Source organism: Nylanderia fulva, unplaced genomic scaffold, assembly GCF_048542155.1.
Source record: "Nylanderia fulva isolate GAGA-0341 unplaced genomic scaffold, ASM4854215v1 Scaffold7, whole genome shotgun sequence".
Classification (NCBI taxonomy): Eukaryota; Metazoa; Arthropoda; class Insecta; order Hymenoptera; family Formicidae; genus Nylanderia; species Nylanderia fulva.
Window position 1 is genome coordinate 3,961,455 of NW_028190807.1, and position 22,218 is coordinate 3,983,672.

General features: G+C 37.4%; 1 protein-coding gene and 1 long non-coding RNA gene across 2 annotated transcripts in view; both read right to left on the reverse strand.

The window, feature by feature from the left end:
• Positions 1-22,218, reverse strand: part of rg (A kinase anchor protein rugose) — a 319,999-nt gene that overhangs the window by 171,099 nt on the left and 126,682 nt on the right.
• On the reverse strand, positions 578-21,726 carry LOC146720408 (uncharacterized). The gene is made up of 2 exons (XR_014926078.1): positions 18,492-21,726; positions 578-642 (listed from the first exon to the last, which is right to left on the reverse strand). It is a non-coding gene; the product is annotated as an uncharacterized LOC146720408 (long non-coding RNA).

A 22,218-nucleotide genomic window follows, 5' to 3' on the forward strand; every position in this document is an offset into this window, starting at 1 on the left:
GAGCGAAGCGACATCTAAATTTCCATCAAACATGATTGTTAGCTTAGCGACAAGTATCAAAGTAAAACGGTTCGTTAGAGCTCGAGGCAAGTATGCGAAGCGTCCGCTCGAGATAAACTTAATTGCTTCGATTTTCTCGGAAAATGATATATTCGATAAAATTAATGTAATTTGATAATGACGGCGGAAACGCGAGACCATCCAGCATGACATTATAGCTGCATTAATCACGCAAATAACATTGCCAGCTTCAATGTGTGCATAAGTAATCCGAGTGATCCCAATTATCGTTCGCGAAAATCCAATATGTAACGTATATTTAATAACGTAACGACTTGCAGAAAAAAAACGCATAGAGTGAAAACAGAAGAAGAGACATAGATACAGAAAGAGAAGAGAAAAAGAAAGAGAGAGAAATAGAGAGAGAGAGAGAGAGAGAGAGAGAGAGAGAGAGAAAGAGAGCAAATAAGTAGTGTGGTAAACGATTTATTTGCATTCTACTTTTGTTTACATAGTATTAACTGAGAGCTTTCGTTTTAATGCTTCGGCACTGCCTGACCACACTGACCACACTCACGTTACGTTATACATTATGTCATATCCGGAGAAGATGATGTGCTATCCCGACTCGATTATACGTACCTGAAACAGAGAAAGAACACAACATTCAGATATACGTATATGTATAAGTTTACGGCTTTCCACGTGCTATGTACATTTTATATATCACAAATTACTATAAATCATCGAAAATTCTCAACAAACATTGTATTTCTCGCGTAAAATGTTAAAACACTGCAACGCGTATATTTTACATGCATAAACTATATACGCAACATCGTTAAAATTTCGAATAATTTCTTGTCTCGCAACATGACAAATGACACATGCGCTTGGTATCACGAGTGATTACAATTCGTTCGTGCATGTCGCGCTTGCGAAAACTGAAAATTCTATGGAATTTTTTATAGTGATGTCAACATCACTATGCTTGTATTTTAAGAGTAAGTCATTTAAAATTCGTTTTCGCGCCATGATAAATAACACGTTTGTAGTTCAAATCTCTTCCATATTGTGCACGACTGATCGTAAGCTATACAGAAATATCAAGCAAACAAGATTATGCACGGAAGTTTTTATAATTTATACTATTACATACATTTTTATTATTCGCATAAAAAATATACACATCCATTTTTTTTATTTTGCATAAAACATTTCTACGTAAATTCTTTTAGATATATATTTTATCAGTATTTCTGATGAAATATTATCTGCTATTATATACGATTATAATAATTTACGTATATACAATAGAAATATACTGTTTCGCAAAAGCCTTTTAAGTCTACAGGAACGTGTTAGTTTTCAAAGTTTACGGAAAAACTATGTCCGCTGTGACGTGCGCGATAGTTTAATTCTATTGCACGGCACGATAAAAAGGGACAAGGAAAGTCAAGAGAATGAGATATTTTACGGGAGTGGTATGTAGAACGCGTAAAAGTGTCGCGATTTGATGAATACACAACGGTGCTGCGGGCACCACTTCGAAACTGCCATTATGAGACATTCGAAAGCACCACTTCTCTCCTATCTTTACGAGCGAATTATGCGGGACGATGGAAACCCGACTTTTATTCTTCCGAACGATGGCGTGAAACAATGTCCCCCGTCGTATAATCGGAGGAAATAAGCTATGCAAATTGGTCCACCTTAGATTTTTACGACAATACCGAGTAAAACCATAGAGATAAAAGGTAACCATTGTTGTTACAAAGCTCGCTACTTTTGACATGATATAATACTAACCTTTCTTAAGAAATTTTATGTCATTTGTAAGGAAAATGAAATAGCTTTTCTAATTTTTTTCTTACGTATCCTTTGTAACGAATTCGGTGTAACGAAGCGCAAATTAGACTTTAGTATGCAAAAGAGAATTACAAACGTAAAATAGAATACCACAATGCAAAGTGCAATGCTAAGTCCAATTCTGTTCCTCTGCGCTTAAATCGATACTTATAGTTATGTAAATGAAATAGTATAAAAAAAAATAAAACTACAGAAGCTTTTTCAAGAATAAATTACATTCGTATTAATCTAAAGATTTTAAGATAAGTAGACTTGTATAAAACAAATTAAAAGAAATAAAATAATATAGCGAAGAATAGTCTGTGCAGCTATAAAAACTCATTAAAGTTAAATTTTCAATTGCAAATATGTACATAAAATAATCTGCCATCTTGATCTAGATACTTTATTTTAATTCGTTACAATGTATATTTGAAATTTAATCTAAAAAAAAATTTTCTTCCGTTATATTTTCTCTACTTTCTTTCAATCTATAATAAAATATATATATATATATAATTTTGTTCGCCATTATATTACATTACACATCTTTTGTTTACTATTATTGCGAGTCAATTTAGTTTGGCGGATATCCCCTAGACTCATCAGCACGATGATTCCCCGATAACGAACGCTGTCTGTTCCTTGGAAACGATGAAAGGCGATTAAGCACAAGAGAATTCATTAGTCGCGGATTATCCTGAAGTACGCGCGGCGTCCCGCAAAATCGGTTTGTTCGCTTCCGGAGGTTTTAGATCTCATATGAACTGCCGATGACAGATCGCTATTTGCTACGCTTGAGCCGCCATTACACCATAATGCCGTCGTCGCGCCGCCGGCGGAACAAGATTCCTAATTAGTCGATCGCTTATCGCGGGAAGCGACCAGGTCGTAGTGAAGACGAGGGTATGATGGGAGACGTTTAACCTTAACTACCCGGTAACTTTGAGGACGGATTGAAATTTAAGTCCTTTGGAAACTCCAGCTTGGCTATCGGTTTGATTACATCTGATCAAATTTATATGACTTCGAAACACAAGATCACGAGATTAACTCTAACATAAAACATATCTTTTAAAGTTGGACGATAAGAAAGCAATTAATACCTATATTGTAAAGCAGTATAATAGCAAATAATATAAATCGTGAAAAGATGTACCTGGTCATAATAATTCAGCTATATTATTTTAAATATATCATTTTTGTTTAATTTCTTTATAATTATTGTTATGACATCGATAAATTGAAAAGTCAAATAATGAATGATTGAGAGCAATATGATGTATGCATAGTAATATAAATTATTATTCGCATTTCTATTATAATAATTGTTAAATTTGTATAATTTAAATAATTTATTCTTGCAATTAATACAACGAAACGATATATGTTTCACGATATATTTTTCATCGTACAATGCAGTTTGATGGATGAAAGGCATTAACGTTCGGAGAATGTTTTCGGAAAGAATCCAGATCTCCCATAGAACGGAGGTATTCGCGACGAGGGAAGAACTTATCGCAAAAGACGATTTATGATGCAGCCAACGCGCCGATCGACTTTTGGGGTGAGTCGAAGAAGCGAGTCGTCGTCGTCATCTCGAACGAATTTTCGCATTGTATCTCGAGACATACCACCCTCACGCGATGAACAATAAAATCGATGGTTGCAGCAAAATGCACACTGTGGAGTTAGCCGCGTATAAAACACCATGCTAGAGATTTATATGCAACGAAAAATCCATTGCGATATGGTATCTTAAATGCCGAACACCCTACGATTTACTACCACCTCGTCTGGCGCCTGGTTTCAATTTTTAACGATTTCCGATGTCGCAACTTACGTCTGACCGTAATGTTGATTTATATTTTATCGGTGAAAAGAGAGAGAGAGAGTGTGCGTCTTGCTTCGGATGATTGATTTTAAAAGTTGTCAGATAAAATTATACAACGAGAGTGTTAACAATTATTTAATTACACGTTATTAATCACTTGTTCGACACGAAACAGTAGGGAACTTTTGACCAATACGCGCAACGAGAATTATTTTAACGCACACTCGACCGACTGTTTCGAGCAACCAAGTCGATTCTGTAATACCTCGTAATGTACAATCTCGCAGAAACTTTTCCAATAACATTACTCCGTGCGCGAGACACAAGTTCCAATTGCAGTGAAATCGAAGATCGAGCAATTAAAGAGGCCTTACAGCCAATCGTACGCCCCAGATATAGCTGCGACATTCCTGCGCGTCGAATCAGCTGGATCTTAATCCAACAGCGTTACCGGTAGGAAATTGCGGCTGACAATTGATTTCGTAGCCCAGATACCTTAAGTCTTCGCAATTTGTCCTCGGGCGATTCTAAACGATTGTTCTAAGTAATTCACGCAATAACAGTTATAGTAGCAATAATAACGCAACTATTCGCAAGCTCCGACCACGTTCATTTCGAATTAAAGATATTTCGACAAAGTATCTCGTTTGTCCACGATGAAACTTTAATTTCCATCATATCTACCCGTATATTGTATGTATAATGAAGCTACCGTTAATATGGCCGTTGTTGAACGAATGTATCTCTCAATAATTGAACAGGGTCTAGTTAACCCGCCATAAAGCGATCGCTGCGAACGGCGAGATTGGAATTCAAATTGTAACGGGACGCTGAATCACGGGTTTGTTCACACTGAAAATTACAATTTACTATTAGTTCCGTCATGCGCAGTATAGCTGTCGCAGAAATCTACACGTATATACGATTTCTGTGGATATAGGATGTACTTTTATACGAAATATAAATGAGTTTCGTTCGTGCAAAAAGCTAACCGATAATAAGATCATATCACGTTGGATGGAATCGCTCGAGAACATATCGAAATCTCTTTATGCATTTGTAGTCACGACACTTTTGAACGAAAAAGAAATTATATATTATTCTGCAATTTTATTTCGCACGCGCTATTGCGAGAAAATATTTATCTTTTAATTGCAAGAACAAATTTGTCTAGATGTACTAATCGTAAGAATGGATCATTCACGGATTATGCAAATTTATCAATGGGTGTATAATAGAAATGCAAATGACACATTTCTCGTAATGAAGTGTGAAACCATTCATTATTCGACTTACCAACCCTCTAAATCGATTTTAACCAACGTAATTCCAATATCTGCGTAGCCCGAATTTAATTGCAATTGCATTGTACACGGTCGAGCAATTAGACACCCCCTTACCAAGTGCCTCGGCCAGGTCTGTAGGTAGGTATGTGCCTAGGATCGTACGATTTCGGTTGTTATACGTAACGGAGTTGTGCGCTAGCAGATTCTCCATCGGGAATTGAGGTTGACAATTGATTCCGCGGTACATGCGCACTTCTAATCCGATCCGATGTACCGTGGCCAACAAAAACGCGGAGTTCGTCTTCATTTATATAAGTACGGTTACCGCGCAGATCGATTTTCCAGACTAGTACTAGCCTTGTTAACCAGGCAGTTGATTGATTTGACAACGAGAGAGAGAGAGAGAGAGAGAAGGGAAGAATTTTTTTATTAACGCACGTTTGCGCTAATAAGAAAATCATGAGTAATCGCAATTGTGTCGGAATGAAGAAGATGCGATGTAATTCAATCTCGTCCCTTTATTAAATCGCTGATTCGTTTTTAACGTATATAATTCGATAAAAGATTTTATCTCCATTTTACATAGCGTTGCTAACAACGATCTCACGAAACCGTTTTAGCGCGATGAAAAACGATATCTTTAATTAACGGGTTCTGTCGTGCGATGACTGCTGTGAATTTGTATTCCGATAGCTTTAAGCGCGTGCAAAGCGTTCCGGAAAAATACGGACGTATACAAACTCTGCTAGTAATTTATATTGCTAATGTAAAATGTTGATATGAGTATCCATGGATTTCAAAACAAATGACGAGATCAAAGATTACTGTGTCTCCGCAATATTCCAGGTTTGTACTGCAAATTCTCGACTGATCGTTCTCGAGTTTCGCGCGAGTTCTTGCTCGCGATCACAAGCGATATTTATCGAAAAGTTTTCCCGCGCAACGTCAAAGGGAAAAGCGAGAATACTTGCAAAACATGAATCTGCAAAGAGCCAATATATTCTGCAAGTTTATTATCCATCGAGTTGGAGAAATACATTTTGATTACAATCAGACCAAACTACCTGATTTTATGGCATATATATATATATATAATTCAATAGCCTTTGTCTTCTGCAAAACCACCAACTCGAAATGTTGAGATGTCTCCTGCGATTGTGCACACCAATCATATCCACAAAGCTAATTATTTATCACTTCTTCGGACATGTAGGAGGTATTGCTGGCGTAATGCCATGTCTGAACGCGACATGAACAACTTAGTATTTGCGTATAACATCGATTATATCGAGCTTGATATGGAATTGGCGCACGTATGGCGCAAATATTAATATTAGAGAGAACTTAGAGTTAGTGAAAATGTGTCATTAATTATAACTATGCTTATATATTAATGCATGGTTAACAAGAATCGCTTGATTTTATTACATAACAGAATGTATCTAAATATAAATTTAACATATATAAGATAGGCAATAAGAGCCAAATCGCGGATGACAGTGCGTTATTCTAAACGAAACTAAATTTTTTCGTTAGAATTAAATACCTGTGCACAAGGCACCAAATTTTTACTTGGACACGGCCAAGATATAAAATTGGAATAATCTCTACAAGAGATTTTTAATTCCATGTATCCCCTATTCCCCCTAAAGAAATAAAGTGCGAGAGAAAAATATAGATCCGAAAGTCGCAGAATCGGGAATCGAACCCGAGACCTTTCGCTTGCCGGGCGACCGCTCTTCCAACTGAGCTATTCAGATCCTTTCGATTCTATACTTTTCTCTGTTATATATATTAATGTTGGTAAATAAACGCCTTTAAGCCAGCGTGTATAAATTAAGAGTTTAACTAGGCTCTGTAATATATAAATATAAATTTAACATATATAAGATAGGCAATAAGAGCCAAATCGCGGATGACAGTGCGTTATTCTAAACGAAATGTATCTAATTTATAAAATTTAATATATATATACATATATTTCTGTGTTGTGAATACAATTTAAATTTATGCATCAATACAGGTGAAATTCACGGTAAAATAACTTGGCTATGGCACTAAAGCTATGAACGATCGATTGCTTTTATTTTGCCTTTGTTTGCCTTATTTTGTTTCCAGCGAGAAATATGATAAAAATTTAATTTAAATTATTAAATTAAATTCTATAGAAAGTCACCTTTATAGAAAATATATATCGTTATTTTTATTAAAATTTAAAGAAAAGCAAACACACACAAAAGATTTGATATACTGTACATTGAACATATAATGATGTTACCTTTAACTTCGAATGCAGAATAATGCAATTGATATAAAACGAGAATCATTTATATTTATTTTTAAATTATAGAGAATTATGGCTTATTATTATACATTATACGCCATTATTATTATTATTATTGTTAAATTTATGCATAAATTATATCAGACAGATATTATGTATTACACATTATATTCGGTTTGTTATATTGTTATAAAATTCAATGTTCAATTATATCATAATCAATTTGTCTCAAAAATATTTTCAATTACATCTCATTAATGTGAATTGCACATACATTGGCGTTATGCAAATATTTCATATCAATCAATGTAAGAATATTGCCTTTGACATTTCATCCCACGCGCTGAAATATTGATCTCTCAAACAGGAAGCATGACATGCATTATCAGATCATCGATATGACTATATGTCGCAAACTCATAAAACTCTTTCTATGTGATTAACAGATACGTTTATGCATAACTTTCTTGTTCATTCTAAAACTTATTATGTTATATTATAATTACAAAGCGTGTTCTCTAAAATATATGCTATTAAAGCTGAAAAATATCATTCATAAAACATAAGCATAAGCCATACATTTTTCGAGAATTGTCTAAGCTCGCTTTTAACGGCGAATAATAAACCTTAATGTTTCTCTCATTTTTAAACTCTAAAGAGCATCAAATGGGCGGTTCCGTGTGTTCCGAGGGGAATCATAAATCTAGCGTCGAGTGCTTGTGGTCTTGTGGTCCAGGTTGAAAGCGTAAATCTCCGACATTTTCATGCGCTTATAGTGGTTCAGCGTGCACGCAGAACAATTATCGCTGATTTCAGTATAAGTGCCATTAAATGTATGTATATACGCGTAGCAAATTATCGGAGAAAGACTACTATTATATTTTCGTGTAATATAAAGTTTGAATATTCAAATTCTCATTAGATTTATTCAATTAATTAAATAATAATCCTTAAGGTTGCCAGTAATAATTAATAAAAAACCACTCCTCAACGTTTAAAGTCGACCAGACTGGCGATATTCTTTGTCAAAAGATTGTTCTAAAAAAAAACATTGTTTTCTTTCCTCACAAAGAGAGGGAGGATTGACAATTCTATTGACGAATGCATAATCCGATGAATCAAGATCAATGGCTTAACCAGAGCGGCTGCTCCGATTTTGAAGATTTGATGAAATCGTAATCGCGTCGAATCGACGGAGTGGAACGACGGTGATTAAGCCGGTTGGGAGAGTTGCCAACGAGAGAACGATATTTTATACGACTCATATCTACGGCCATATTGAACGTTTCGATGCGAATACGGATATTAGGGAACGTGCGGAGAGATTTTCGCGCTGGTGTGTGATTCGAAACTCGAGGGAATGCACGTTGTTATCATCGCGCAGATCCATCTTCTTTCTATCTCTGAAGAGATGAACAAGCAAACATAACGTAACATACGAAGAGTAATACCTGGCGGCTAAACGATTCATTTACTGATAACGCTGGAAGGATAGAAATATTGTTCTTGTACTGTGAATTTCATGAACAAATTTCCTGAAGACATGAACTGCGTGTTATATAATATATCAACTAATGTGTTCTCAACGTCAAATAATATTGTCAAAAATAAATTAACGTAATTGAAACGTGTGTTATGGTAGACTAACAATTTTCGCGCAAATTAAATTATTATATTTAGAGCGGAATATACGCTCAATTATAAGTTATAAATTACTATATGTTCTCCATTTGCGGGCTTTTAATTAATTTATTATTACACTTCTCTTATTAGTATTCTTCAATTTATATATAAAAATGAAAAAATATCACACAAAAGTCTATCCTATTCCAAAATTAGAAAGATGGAAATTCTAAATCCCCCTCAATGCGACAGCCGGTATTAACGAGCCGCAGAGTTACTCTCGAACGCGGAGAACAATTCACTTTTCCATTCATGCACTTTAATCAACGCCAGACAGGCTGGTCCAATGGCGCCCCGAGTACGGAGCCACAGCGGGAAAGTTAAGAGGGACATTAAGCGTGCTCCATTAATGGTAACAGCATAGCTATTCATACTGCCACTCCCGACAGCATTCCTTACCGCAGCATGTCGATGCATCTTATCAACCCTCTCTCTCTCTCTCTCTCCTCTGCTTCATCTAGAATAATCTAGATCATCGCGATCATGCCCTTTCTATTGACTCCTAGCCTCGTCACGTGCGCAGTCCGCGTTATCTCAAGACGACGAGTATTATGCAAGCTCTATCAATGTCGTGCACCTGAGATTGCTTAATCTTCTCCATCAGTGTCTTCATTGGCATGATTCAAGCCGTATTGTTCCATCGCGGTCAGGCAACCGGGAGATGAATCTCTAAACAATGCTGGATGTATCAATTATCGTAAGCGATATACATGAGTTGGAATATTGTCAAGATTAAATTCCCGTATTAATAAAGTGCAAACTACTTGATAATTTGTCATAATCGTATTGACAAACCAAAATAATATGAAAATGTTGGGCGAGTGATATATATTTGAAATAAAATACTCTTGATGCGTTGAGAACTGTTTATTACTCGGAGAAGAATCAATAATGAGAGCGCGTCTCTCGACCGGCGGTCGTCTTATATACCGCCGTCAAAATAACCGACGCTTCAAATCGCGCCAATCACGCGAGGACACGAATTCGACAAAAATCTCAGACGACGAACGGATAAACATGTACGGAAGACATACAATACAAAAGAATGTAAATACCGAGACAATGCCTTATAATAATACATGCCCGCAATAACAAGACGGACGACGGATAACTAAATAAGTCGAGCCCAACGAATAAATGCCAACAAAAATAATAATTTTCTCCATATTTCACTCTGATACGCTATGTATCAATCCACTTTCTATTTTATTTCACGAAGTATGAGAGTACTCTCGGTATGAAATAATTCTCGGGACATATAGGTAGATGAAAATGGCTGCGCGGCAGTGACGCATAGAATATTGTCGAAAATTGATAGCAGACAACACCGGGATCAGTATAAACGTGTGTAGAGTGATATCAGGCTTTGCGACACGTACACACGCTCACCACCGTGCATATTTTACAAATAATAACAGCGTGCGGTTATCATCCACCTGCATACGCTATAATATATGCAAAGTGCGATTATATTGCGTTGATATTGGTAATACTACTAAAATCTAAATGTGTGCCTTTTCGCATCACGATAATGCCATGCTGGCCGCATCTGGCGTATGTGCGTCCTGACATAAAAACCGCTGTCAATTTTGCGCCCATATATCCTTCGAACAATCGCGAAATATAAAGTACGTCATAAAATATATAGCAGCGCGATGTAATAACGATTACCCATGACTCCTCGCAAGTCACGATTACAAAAGATCTTACTTAAATATATTTACGATTTTTTTTATTAAAAAGCCTTGCAAAAAATATTCCATAAGCTTTGCAAAATAAATGTCCGACGACTTGCAACGCACGAGCATTTTCTCGCACGATTATTAAAGTCATATCAGTAATATTGCGAAATAAATCTTTCACACGTGGTAGTCGAACGAGAGTAGATTTGGAACAACAGATTCGCGGTTCCCATTAACGCGCTGCAAATATTAGCATAGCTTCAGAGCACGCTATTTATAATACATACATCGACGATGTATCGTTAAATTAGCGGACACTTTTTTATCAAACTGACACGTGAGGCAATGTTTAATTTTTCCAAATAATCCGAAACATCAGTGAATATTTATGTCCACGCAGCAAATAACACAGTGGCAAGTAATCCGCGGTGCATATCTCGTAATTAAGTTTGACCGTGTATACAAATCCCTGTAGGTGGGACGGCGGTATACCGGCGCATTTTTCGCAACGCGTTAATATAGTGCGCCAATAATGGCTTCGTTGATAATGCAAGATTTTCTTCTTTTTTTATTCGAAATACCCCGACTTCCTCTCTTTATCGATAATTGAATAGCGCTCGCAATAATCGCGGCCGCAATAGCGCGGGAGAATACGCGACGAAAGATAATGCCGCATAATTTCGTTCTCTCGACTGTGATATCTGACGTGCCGTCCGTAGCTAGACGGAATGTTAAATCTCTCGTGTCATTCGTCAGACGTAAAAACGCACGACGCATCCGATATATTCAATTCTGTAATTTCAAAAATTAAAAATAATTAAAATTGACCCTTTAATCTCTATATACATATATAGCTACAAATCTGTAAAATAAAAAATCGCTACCATGCGACATTACGTTATAAAGCTTTACAATGCACCGACATTTTTTTTCTAATCAACGAATAAAAATTCTTTTTTAAACACGCTGGTTAGTTTATAATTCGGAGGTTAATAACGCGGCGGTTTTTGCGGTTTATTTAGCTCCATATTTTGTAGAGCGTGACATAGTGGTAGAAAGCTCAACTTTGAACAGATGGTGCGTATATGTAAAATACCGGATGTAGAAGCGTTAGCGTATATTTCGATGAAAGTAACGGTTCACTGCCTAGAAAGAGAAGAAAATCCCGGTGCATTTTGCTAAAACTGGCCGATTATGGAATTAATGCTGAAAAGTTACGAATAATTTTCAACGTTAGTTTACGACACAGTTTAAAAGCTAAAAATGCCAGTGACCTTTAATTAACCAAAAGTTTAATCAAATAATTTTATATATTTTAAATTATACACACAATGTTTTTATTATGAGTATGTTTTATTGTGTGAAAATTAATTATAAACTTTAGAAAAGTAATTTTTATCACACATATTCACACATACATACACTATTAAAATATTTTTTTTTAATGTATGGACATTATTAAATTGAAAAAAATTAATATTACAAATTAATAAACTTGCAGTTTATCAAGGAATAGCTGTACTCACAATCAGCTTTGAACATTATTCAATCTGATCTTATTGAGCAAAAAATTGCCTTGGTATTTGATATATGTGTATTGAATTATTGTTGTAAACTGAATTACGGGAAACATGCCGTGCTGTGGCCGTCACCAAGCAATTTAATCGTATTTAGCTCGCAATTACATGCGGGCGAATATTAATTTAGATTTTGGGAAGGATCTTAAAGGCGATGATCCGCTGCACGAGGCGACGCGAGCAAGGGCGCTTCGCGGTAACAGATGGCGAGCATTGATAACGCGCCGTAGAATTCAACTTTGAATACTTAAGTGCTCGTACACTCGCGTCGAAATGGAACCGTTTATTGACAGTGAATCGGTGTTTGCACAACCACCAAATGAAACCTCGACCGCGTGCTTCCGGAGGTCTGTCCGGCAAAAACAACAGCACTAGTCCACTAGCGTGTCTACACAGAGTGTCGACGATATATCATATTCTATGATACCTGTTTCCACACACACAGCATATGTATCCGTCTCCATATTCTGACATTCCGCGAATCCGCGAGGATATCGACTGACACTAACATATACAGAGACATGATTATTAATTATTCGATTTGTGGAAATACAATAGCATCCGTGTTTCTATGCTATTAATTCTAATCGCAGAATAGAATCTACCTTGCCGGGTTTATATTAAGTCAAGGACAAGGTAGAATATAAACGGATATTATACTATTGTCTGCTGCAACTTTAAAATCGTAAAATGATAAAAAAGTTTTGATTCAGTCAGCACGGATATCTTCCAAGTTTTAAGAAATAATGTGGAAAACTCACGATTATATTTTCTACACGAAGCAAACACATCCATTCGGTTTTGATTATTTTATTAAAGTATGAATTATTGATTCAAGTACGAAACAAAAATCGAATATAAGCACTTTCATGAAGGAAATGTAAACTTTTTACTTCCTCACATTTTTCCTTCTAGAAACATGCGGGATATCATCATGGGAGTCATCTTTGTGCACTAGCTATAAATTCCAGGTTCATGTCTACTTGGAAGATGGCATAAAGTGCGATGCCTGATACCGGGGCGACGATAAAACTTACCCTCGTGTCCGGTATGTTCGTTCGGATCGCATTGACGATAAAGCGGATCGTAATCTTGTGTGAAAATTGTAGATATTGCTAATAAATGAAAGAGAACTTCGTCATACAAGTATCTATATATAATATTATATAGAGACGACACAATTTTTTGTATTCGTTTGTACAACATTCATCGAAATGTAAATTATTTCTCTTTTTTAATCTTGTTAAAAATTCTCAGAAGTTTATACGTTTGAAACTCCAAATTATATTCTCTATCTCATGTATTTAAACTTACATTCGTCAGACAGTTTCTGAGAAATAAGTTCAATTACAATAAATTGATTTAATATATCTATTATTGATTTATTCAATTGCAATACTATTTATTTTTGTTCTTCATATAATTTCTTAATTTTTCAAAATTATTTATTGCATTGGCAATTTCCATATAGATATAATTCTATAGTCCAATAGCAATATATTCCGCACTACGCTCCATCCGATATTCTTCGCACAATCAATCTCACCATTGTTACACGTTATTAAATTTTTGTTATATAAACACACACAGTCAGTCCTTCGTGATATGCGAGTTTTTCTCATTCAACGGAATAACATTTTATGCGCATGTGTATATACCCGAGTTGTTTGAATTCCTAAATATAAACGCCAAACAGTACAGAGGTATATCCATCGAATATCCGGGTGAGAAGAGAGTTTTTGGAGTGTAATTCGATTTCCTGGAAAAGCGAGATTCCGCGTCGACGAGGATATCATTCACGCTCGGTAATAGACCAATGGATTATTTCGTGAGCAAACACAGGCTTCATATATAACTTTCAAAGCTTGAAGCTCTTTGAGGGAGCTTGTTTCTATTTTAAAATTTTAATTAAAAAAAAATCATTATTAGTCATTTCTAATTAGACGTACATGGTTAGTAACGTAGATACACAATATGATTGCATTATGAATGACAACAAAGTTGATGCAAACGAATAATTATGTAACCAAATTATTCATTTCTGAAAAAAATAAATAATACACGATCTGTCATTTATTTAAAAAAAAAATTGTGCATTTTCTCAGAACTACGTGATATTCTACATTTTATCTATCATCTTGATAAAAATATTTTTAAATAACATAATATATTACCGTCGTTAAAAAATCGTGATTTTATTCATTTACAAAAGCTGAAATACTTTGATTAATATTGATGTATTGATTATTTCCGGCAAGCACACGATAGATTTCAGGAAACGCGAATAATGCCACGTGAACTAATAGTTTTCGGGAAAGTGAAATCCGCTCATAATCTAAGGTCAGAAAATCTGAATCCCATGTATTTGCGTCCCTCGAATATTCTATAGCTCTCCTAGACCGATATATTCCTCCCGGAAGGGCGAGAACTTATGTCGCATAAACTTCTCCCCAGGACTTATCGTTGCCAAGACGATATGTCGCGATGTGGTGAGAATTCACTGCAATCACAAACGATATCGCATATGTGTAAACCTCTACAAAATCTAGATAATTCGATTAGGTTCAAATATATATTATATATTCCTATATAAATTATTCCTGTAATAAATTTACAAATCATAATGCTCTCACGTAAAATATTGTATAAAGACGCTATTAATTAATGATACACAAATGAATATATAACAAAGAAAAAAATAAAATTACAGATACTGATGCAAATCATTATTGAAAATAGAATTTACTCATTATACATAATAATTTGTATTACAAATATAATTCAACTCTCGTTCGTATTAAAATAACGTGAAATTATATTTAAGCTGAATTTTAATCAGATATTAATATTTACAAGAGGAAGTATTTTCAGTACAGCGTGCATTACAATTAAAATAGAATATGTCAATGATGAAAAATTCATTAAGCGTTGTTGAGTTTCCGATAATATCGTTACGGAATCAATACAATCGAATCAATATGTATATGAACAGAATCGACAATTTATAGAAGATAAAACAAAATTATCACTTATCATAACGCCATGACATGTTAATGTTAATTTTAATCATACATATATATATATATATATATATATATATATATATATAATTGTTTAATAATTTCATCTATTAAATTAAATCTGACAATGACGAAGTTTCTTAGAATCACAGAAAGGGATGATTTTTTACTCCTTACTTTGACAATATCTTGTCTCTTCAATCAAGTCCTTCTCTAGTAAGTACTTATTTATTTTCTTTTTTTAAGAATGATCGCTTCTCCGCGTTTCCCCGCAAGCGGATCGGATAAAAATTCATAGGCATCTTCATAGAGATGTTATCGTCTCGCTCTTCCTCTCGAACAGAAACGCCATCCGCTCGACGTAGAGGTAGAGGTAGACCTACACCGGCCACATTATCAACGATGTCGATAACAAGAGCGATGACAGGGATTATATAAGACGCGTACCAAAGACTCCCTCGATGGACGGCAAGAGAGAGTACCGAGGAAAAAAGTTATCACCGTAAACCGTGGCGATAAACGCGACGCAACGTGGACGAGAAAAAGCGTTCATTCTCGAGATATTGTAAATTTTTATACCATCCGCGTGCATCTATCGGCACAGCCGCGTGTAACAGCCGGATGGACTGGCAAAAAACGTTTGATTAATGATCCGTATGAGTCAGAAGGTAGCATCCAGCTTTAATCTGCTTGCGGAATTATCGGTTCGGTTTCGATGCGCGGAAAAATCTTTTACGTCGCGCGCAAATACTCGCAATCTAAATAAAATTACATTTTAATGAATTTATATATACATGTGTGTGTATATATGTATGTATATGCAGATACACATATATACGCTCATATACATCTTCATGTGTAAATAAAAATGTTCTGACACACCAATGATGATTGGCGCGAGTTTGATTGGATCGGTTTGATGTTATTTGTATTATTTAATTTCTGCGAGTGATCAAAGGCTCTAGGATGTGCGAGCTTTAATGAGGCGGACGGACGCACTTGCAAATTAAATTAGGTCGAGATTGATGAAACGATACTAAGCAAAACGACGTTCCGTAGAGTCGACCATGCGCCAATTCAGCGGAGAGTTTGGTCAAAGGAAAGCTCAATTCCTTTCGCAATTCCGAGTTTAAATTTCTCTCGAGACGCTACTCTCAAGCTTTTTGCTCCGGGTATCGGCGTGCAAGTCGAAAACAACATCGAGGCTTTATTGCTTCAAGAAAGTGCATGCTCGTCTTTCAATACTTGCTTTTGAGATGAAAATCTTACGCAGCAGAAAGGCGATGTCAAGATCGATTCGACGAAAACCGCCTAGAAACCTAACGTCAACTTGTAATATTAACTGCAAAATTTATAACGTTAATTAACGGTCTCAACAACATGGACCTGAATATCAATAACTTGACCAAAACTTTCTACAAAGTGTCCATCAACGATACAATTTCAAAAAGAAAACATATTTCACGAGGCAACTTTCATGAATATTTGAAGTTTAATCAATCAATCTTTCAACGTAAAGCATAGATTACCTTTACCTTGATAACTTTGAAACATTTTAATAAATATGCTGTGTTATTTATTTATTTTAGTTCCTCGCAATATTATTTATCTTTTAATTGCATTTTTTAAAAGAAATATTTGCATATAATATCAGAATCTTTAATACAGTATCAGACTCTTTATTGTTTGCGTAACATTCTCGCTTATTATCTGTTCTTATATTTTCTTTCTCGTTACAGCAACAAGTTCTTTCAAACAAGTAAAGAAAATATAAATTGTTAAATAATGATAGAGATGCGTATACGTAGTGAGTCGTACGTTTTAGAAGAAAAAAATAAACATCTGCAATCATCGCAATATTCTTTTTCTGCAACTATCTAATAAGTAATAAGCAATCGCTAGTATGCAAACACAGAAATTTCCGCTCGAATTGAATTTTCCTTGATAAAAGTTGAATTGATGCAAATTATGTTTCTATTTGTGTAAAGAAAGCTGTTTCTAGTATACCGACAGTTTTCAGTTTACGACAGGAACGGCACTCCAAGATAATTTTGCCTCGCGCCAAATTCTCGTTATCGATTTCGCTTCAGTGTGTTCTTTGCTGTTCATCTGCTTCTCCAAAGGGAAGACTATGTAAGGCGTCTTGTTATTTTAAAAGGTATCAATTATATAAAAGCTGTGAGACTTTGTTCGTCTTCTCAGAGACATGTCTTCTTTTCGCGCAAAGAATATTTCATGATACATTACTGTAGCATATTTTTCATTAATAAAACAGCTGTGTAATGCTTTGAAACGTATGAACAAAATAAAGAAAAAAAATATATATATATTAAATCTATTAAATATAAAAATTTCAAGAAATGTAATTATAAATTAATTTAAAATTATACAAGTTTCGCCGATATAAAATATGATAATTAACTTGCGCCATGTAATAATGAAGTATAATAACGAACTGAACGCTTAAACTGTGGAAAACCGTAGTCTATTAAATTACTTTGGTACTTTGTTAATATAATTAATCACTTATTATGCCCTCGTCTCAATGATAAAGCAAATCACATCGTAAAAACTTTTGCAACACGCTCGCGCTTTTATGTACCCCTAAACGCACTTGCGTAAACGCACATGCAGCAAGTCACAAAATGAAATGGACTACAAAGAGAGCTTTAATTTATTACGCTGAAAGTAATCGTCTAAATGTGGCAAGAGTAAGAGAACACAAGCAAAATAAATTGTAATTACTAGTTAGCAGTAGTGACACGTAATAAAGATATCTAAATCTCTCTTCCCCACTTCCTCTCTCTCTCTCTTGGAATACGACAAATGGTATGCAATTAGACAATCCTAGTTTCTTAAACGCGTTCAACGAGATAACATACGAGAATTAATGGTTGGAATAACTTATTGCTATAGAATCAGTGTAAGCAGCGTTCGCTCGCTACAAACCATTTTAAATGAACAATCATTTATATATCCAGTTAATCTCTGATTAAAATCTAATCAGAATATCGTACATACACACACACACACACACACACATAGCAAGAATAATTGTAGTACTAAATTGCACGAGCACATATCTCTCGGACCATTAATTAATCATACTTTTAATATGGAAAGCTCACAATTTATTGCATCAAATCTTGTGTTATTCTTCCGATATAAATCACAGGAGTGAGAAAAGATCGAAAAAAATCTCTTGTAGAATCTTATCGATTAGTAGAAAAAAATAACAAACGCGGATAGCAAAGTAAAGCAGCAACAGATCCCTTACCGAGAAAGCTTTGAGGAAGACCAGGCATTGTATGATGCCTTCCATCGTGTCCCCGGTTAGACAAAAGGTGCCGTTGAGGTGTCGTCCTTTGCGGCCTATCACGGAGCAGAGATTGGCCTGTACAAAGGCGTTTTGTGATCGCGTGGCCGTTGTGAGAGCCGGATGGTGAGGACGGGAACTCATTAGACGTTCCAGCGAGTCCATGTCTTCTAATTTTGTATGTTTTCTCTGGATCGCTTTGATCTCTCTCGGAATATCGACCGGAAAGGGGTCACTTCGTTGCGTTGGAACATCAAACTCTGAAGCCGAGATCGAACATTAGTCATGATCCTCTCCCCTTCTTCGTCGCGATGAGTCAACAAGTCTCGACTCTCGTCGTCGCGCTAAATCCTCCGGCATGAGAGCTACCACTCGAGTTGAACAGAAAATACACTCGCAATCGTCGGAAAGGGTTTTGATATATATTCACAAAGAGTAACATTATACGACATCAGAAAGAGAATATATCGCGGCAATTTAATTTATTCGGCGCTTTTATTCGTCATTATTAGATCCTTTTCACTGGACGTTTTTAGATGAAAGTAGTGTGACTGATATTTCAATTTATTTCACTGACAGCGGGGTCACTTGAAACTTATTTAACTTATTAACAACACCTGCCTCTTAAAGGTCAGGTCAATCGGACCTTTGTAAATAACTGCAAAACTGCAGTAAAAGTTTAATTTCGCTGAATTCTGCTACATTTGTAGCTGTGTCGGGTCCTTTTCGCCTCCAATCTCGACGAAATGTTCTTGCGTTATAACGTACTCGTTGCATCAACCGCGAACGGATTGTAAGTCTGTTGTACAATGTATAGAAATTTTCCGACCGCGAACGTCAAGATTGAGTTGCGGGCAGTGAACGTAGACAATCGCTGTGTTAAAGCAACCTGTGTTTATCGCACCTCTCCTTCCCGCTACGAATGTTAGACATGCGGGTATATTAGGACGCCGTGTTATATTTTGGAAAACGACGCGCCACCCTATTCACACGTCAACGCCGGTTTAGCTGACGCGTGCGAAACAAACTTCACTTCTCTGCTTATACGTACGTAGCGATTTCGTGCGGTTGCACTGACGTTCGGCACTAAACGTCGTCAGAGTTTGCATCCGCAGGCACGTAGCGAAAAGTTCATTAAGCAAGTTTGCTTTTCCCTCGCTTCCTACGGAAGCGGACTATCAGCCATACGATGACTCAATCAATATCACTTAACGAGTCTCAAAAGTCTTACGACGGCCCACCCTCTATTTTTCATGTCGCGCGACGTGCTTCGTGTTCACTTTAGCGACCAATTCCACTCGAGTGAGCCCATAGCTGTTGATATTTTTAGGTATTCGCGAACAAAGTGTCGAGTGATCGCGTATTGTCGTCGCTCGCCCACACATCACCAATTGTGAAAAATACAGATTCTAACACATCACGTTAATAAGGAAAATCCTATCGCTGTGTCTTTTTATCGATTTAACCTTGCGTGCTCCTCCCAGCTCGTGACATTTATGAATGAAGCGACACGTTTATCAGCACAAATTGCAAATTGTAGCTTTCGCATTTACGAATTCATCACTCTCGAGAACTAGTCGATCCGTTGGTCTATATTTCAGTTGACGTAACAGCTGACAAATCATTATCGACCGCGTTGCCGCCCCGAACCTCCGTAAACATCATGAATCTCCGAGACGAGCATCTGTTATCACTGTACGGAACTGTAAATCCATCTCATCTCACGTAACCATCCATTTGCTCGAGCTGGGCTCAGCGGAGATTCTATATCCGTTTGAGATTTCAGCGAAGATCCCTTTCATTCCTCGTAGCTCGCACAAAACGACTCATTTCCCGAAATTTAACACACAGAGATGTTCAAATATACAATTCGAAATAAAATTATTCGCGGAGCCAAACGCGCGATCTATTGCGGGCAACAGGCGCGAGGTCCTTGAATCTTGCGAGAAATCGAGTATACTTTTTGCGGAGGCGATGCGTTGATGGTCGTCTCCGCCGGATGATGTGTCTCTATCGCCTGCGGGCCGGTGTATCGTCTTATTAAATCGCACATCTCATAACAGAGGAAACAGATGCCGATAATTAAGAATGTATCCATCTCCCTGTCCAATCGTCGTAAGTTCGTCAAAGATCTCAAGCGATCTCGTGAAAAGCGATACTCCAAGGAATAAAAGTTCTCGAGCTCTAACGATAAAGTCCCTCCCAATGTCGTTTCTACTCTACTCCTTTCTTCATCTAAGGCGTCCTATGTCTTCAACGATTACGGGGCCGTTAAATGCACTTTATACCGCGGCTGGACGTAACGGCGAACGCCGTCAATAACGTTGCACTTTCGTCCGCGAATATTCCGTTTCGTCGTCAAAGTTTGGAAGCAGCAGAGAGAGAGAGAGAGCAAATGGAGAACGCAATCTGAAGCAAATTCTCGATATTACAGCGGTTGGGCCGTTCGGAATAATGTCAATCACACGCTTTCATCCGATTGAGAAGTGTCGCTCGAGACGCTGGACGTTAACGCGTTGCCGCTGCCGATGACAGCCACGTCGTTGATCAAGGACTCGGTAATCGCGTCGATGATCCTACAACTACTATCGCTACGTCTATCAGCAGACATCTCACTGTTGGTACCAGCGTTGTCCCGGCATCCCGCCGTTAGCGGAACGTTCCGCGAGCTATCCGCCTGTCGCGAGAGAGACAGACGAACCCTGATCTTCGCACACGAGGTCGTCGAAGCGCGCGCTTTGGATACGATGGCAGCTCGTTGCCGCAAGCGGAAACAACGATCGAGAGGGAGCCACGTAGTTGTGCTGCAAGGTGGTCACAGAAACAAAACATGGGCCATGTGAGCAACCGGATGTCACCGGTTATGTTCGCCGGATATATCACCGGACGTGTTGACGTTGTTACCTAATCGATACACCGCTAAGATTAACGCGTGTACTCGATCGGTTTCCTCGAGGAGGAAACAAGACTCGCACGGGAATCGCACACGATCACGCTTTTCGCGCCCTTCACGCGTTCGTTCTCCGAAATGAACAAACACGACGGAACGTAGATATATCCGATCGACGAGATCTCATCCGCCACTCGGGATCCGAAGATATATAAATCGCGAATGAACACTGCGTGTGAACGCAACTCGCCGAGGAAACGAGAGCAGCGCAGTTATATCAGCGGGCTCGCAACGGGCCAGCGTATGACTAGCAGATACTCTCGGCGTGAGGGTGCGCCTTTACAAGAGAGAGGGTGGAAACGAGGGATGCTGGGCGACGGCGCGGCCCGCGGCGCCACCCCCGGCCCCTTCTCGCAAAATCCCCCGCCCCTCCTTTCATCCCCCTCGCCCACCGTGTTCTCTCGCGCGAACACTCGTCCCCTCGTCACCTCTTAGCCGTCCTCCGTCCGTGAGGCGCTATTCGCCGTTTCACCCCGAGTATACTACTACCCTGGTACGTCGGCCTTATTCCTCGTCATCCCTCTTCTTACGCTTCTCTCGTCCCTCTTTCCCACCCTAAACTCTCTATCGCGCTCTTTTATCGCATTCTCTATTCCTAGTGTCATCCGCGCGTACGTCGCGTTTCTTCATCGTCTATCTTTGCGCTTTGCGCCGGTATCAAGCCAGCGGCGATTTTTACGCCAGGTCGGATATATTCAGGGGGATGAATTGCGCCTGTGTGCCGTCCGACTGGCGATC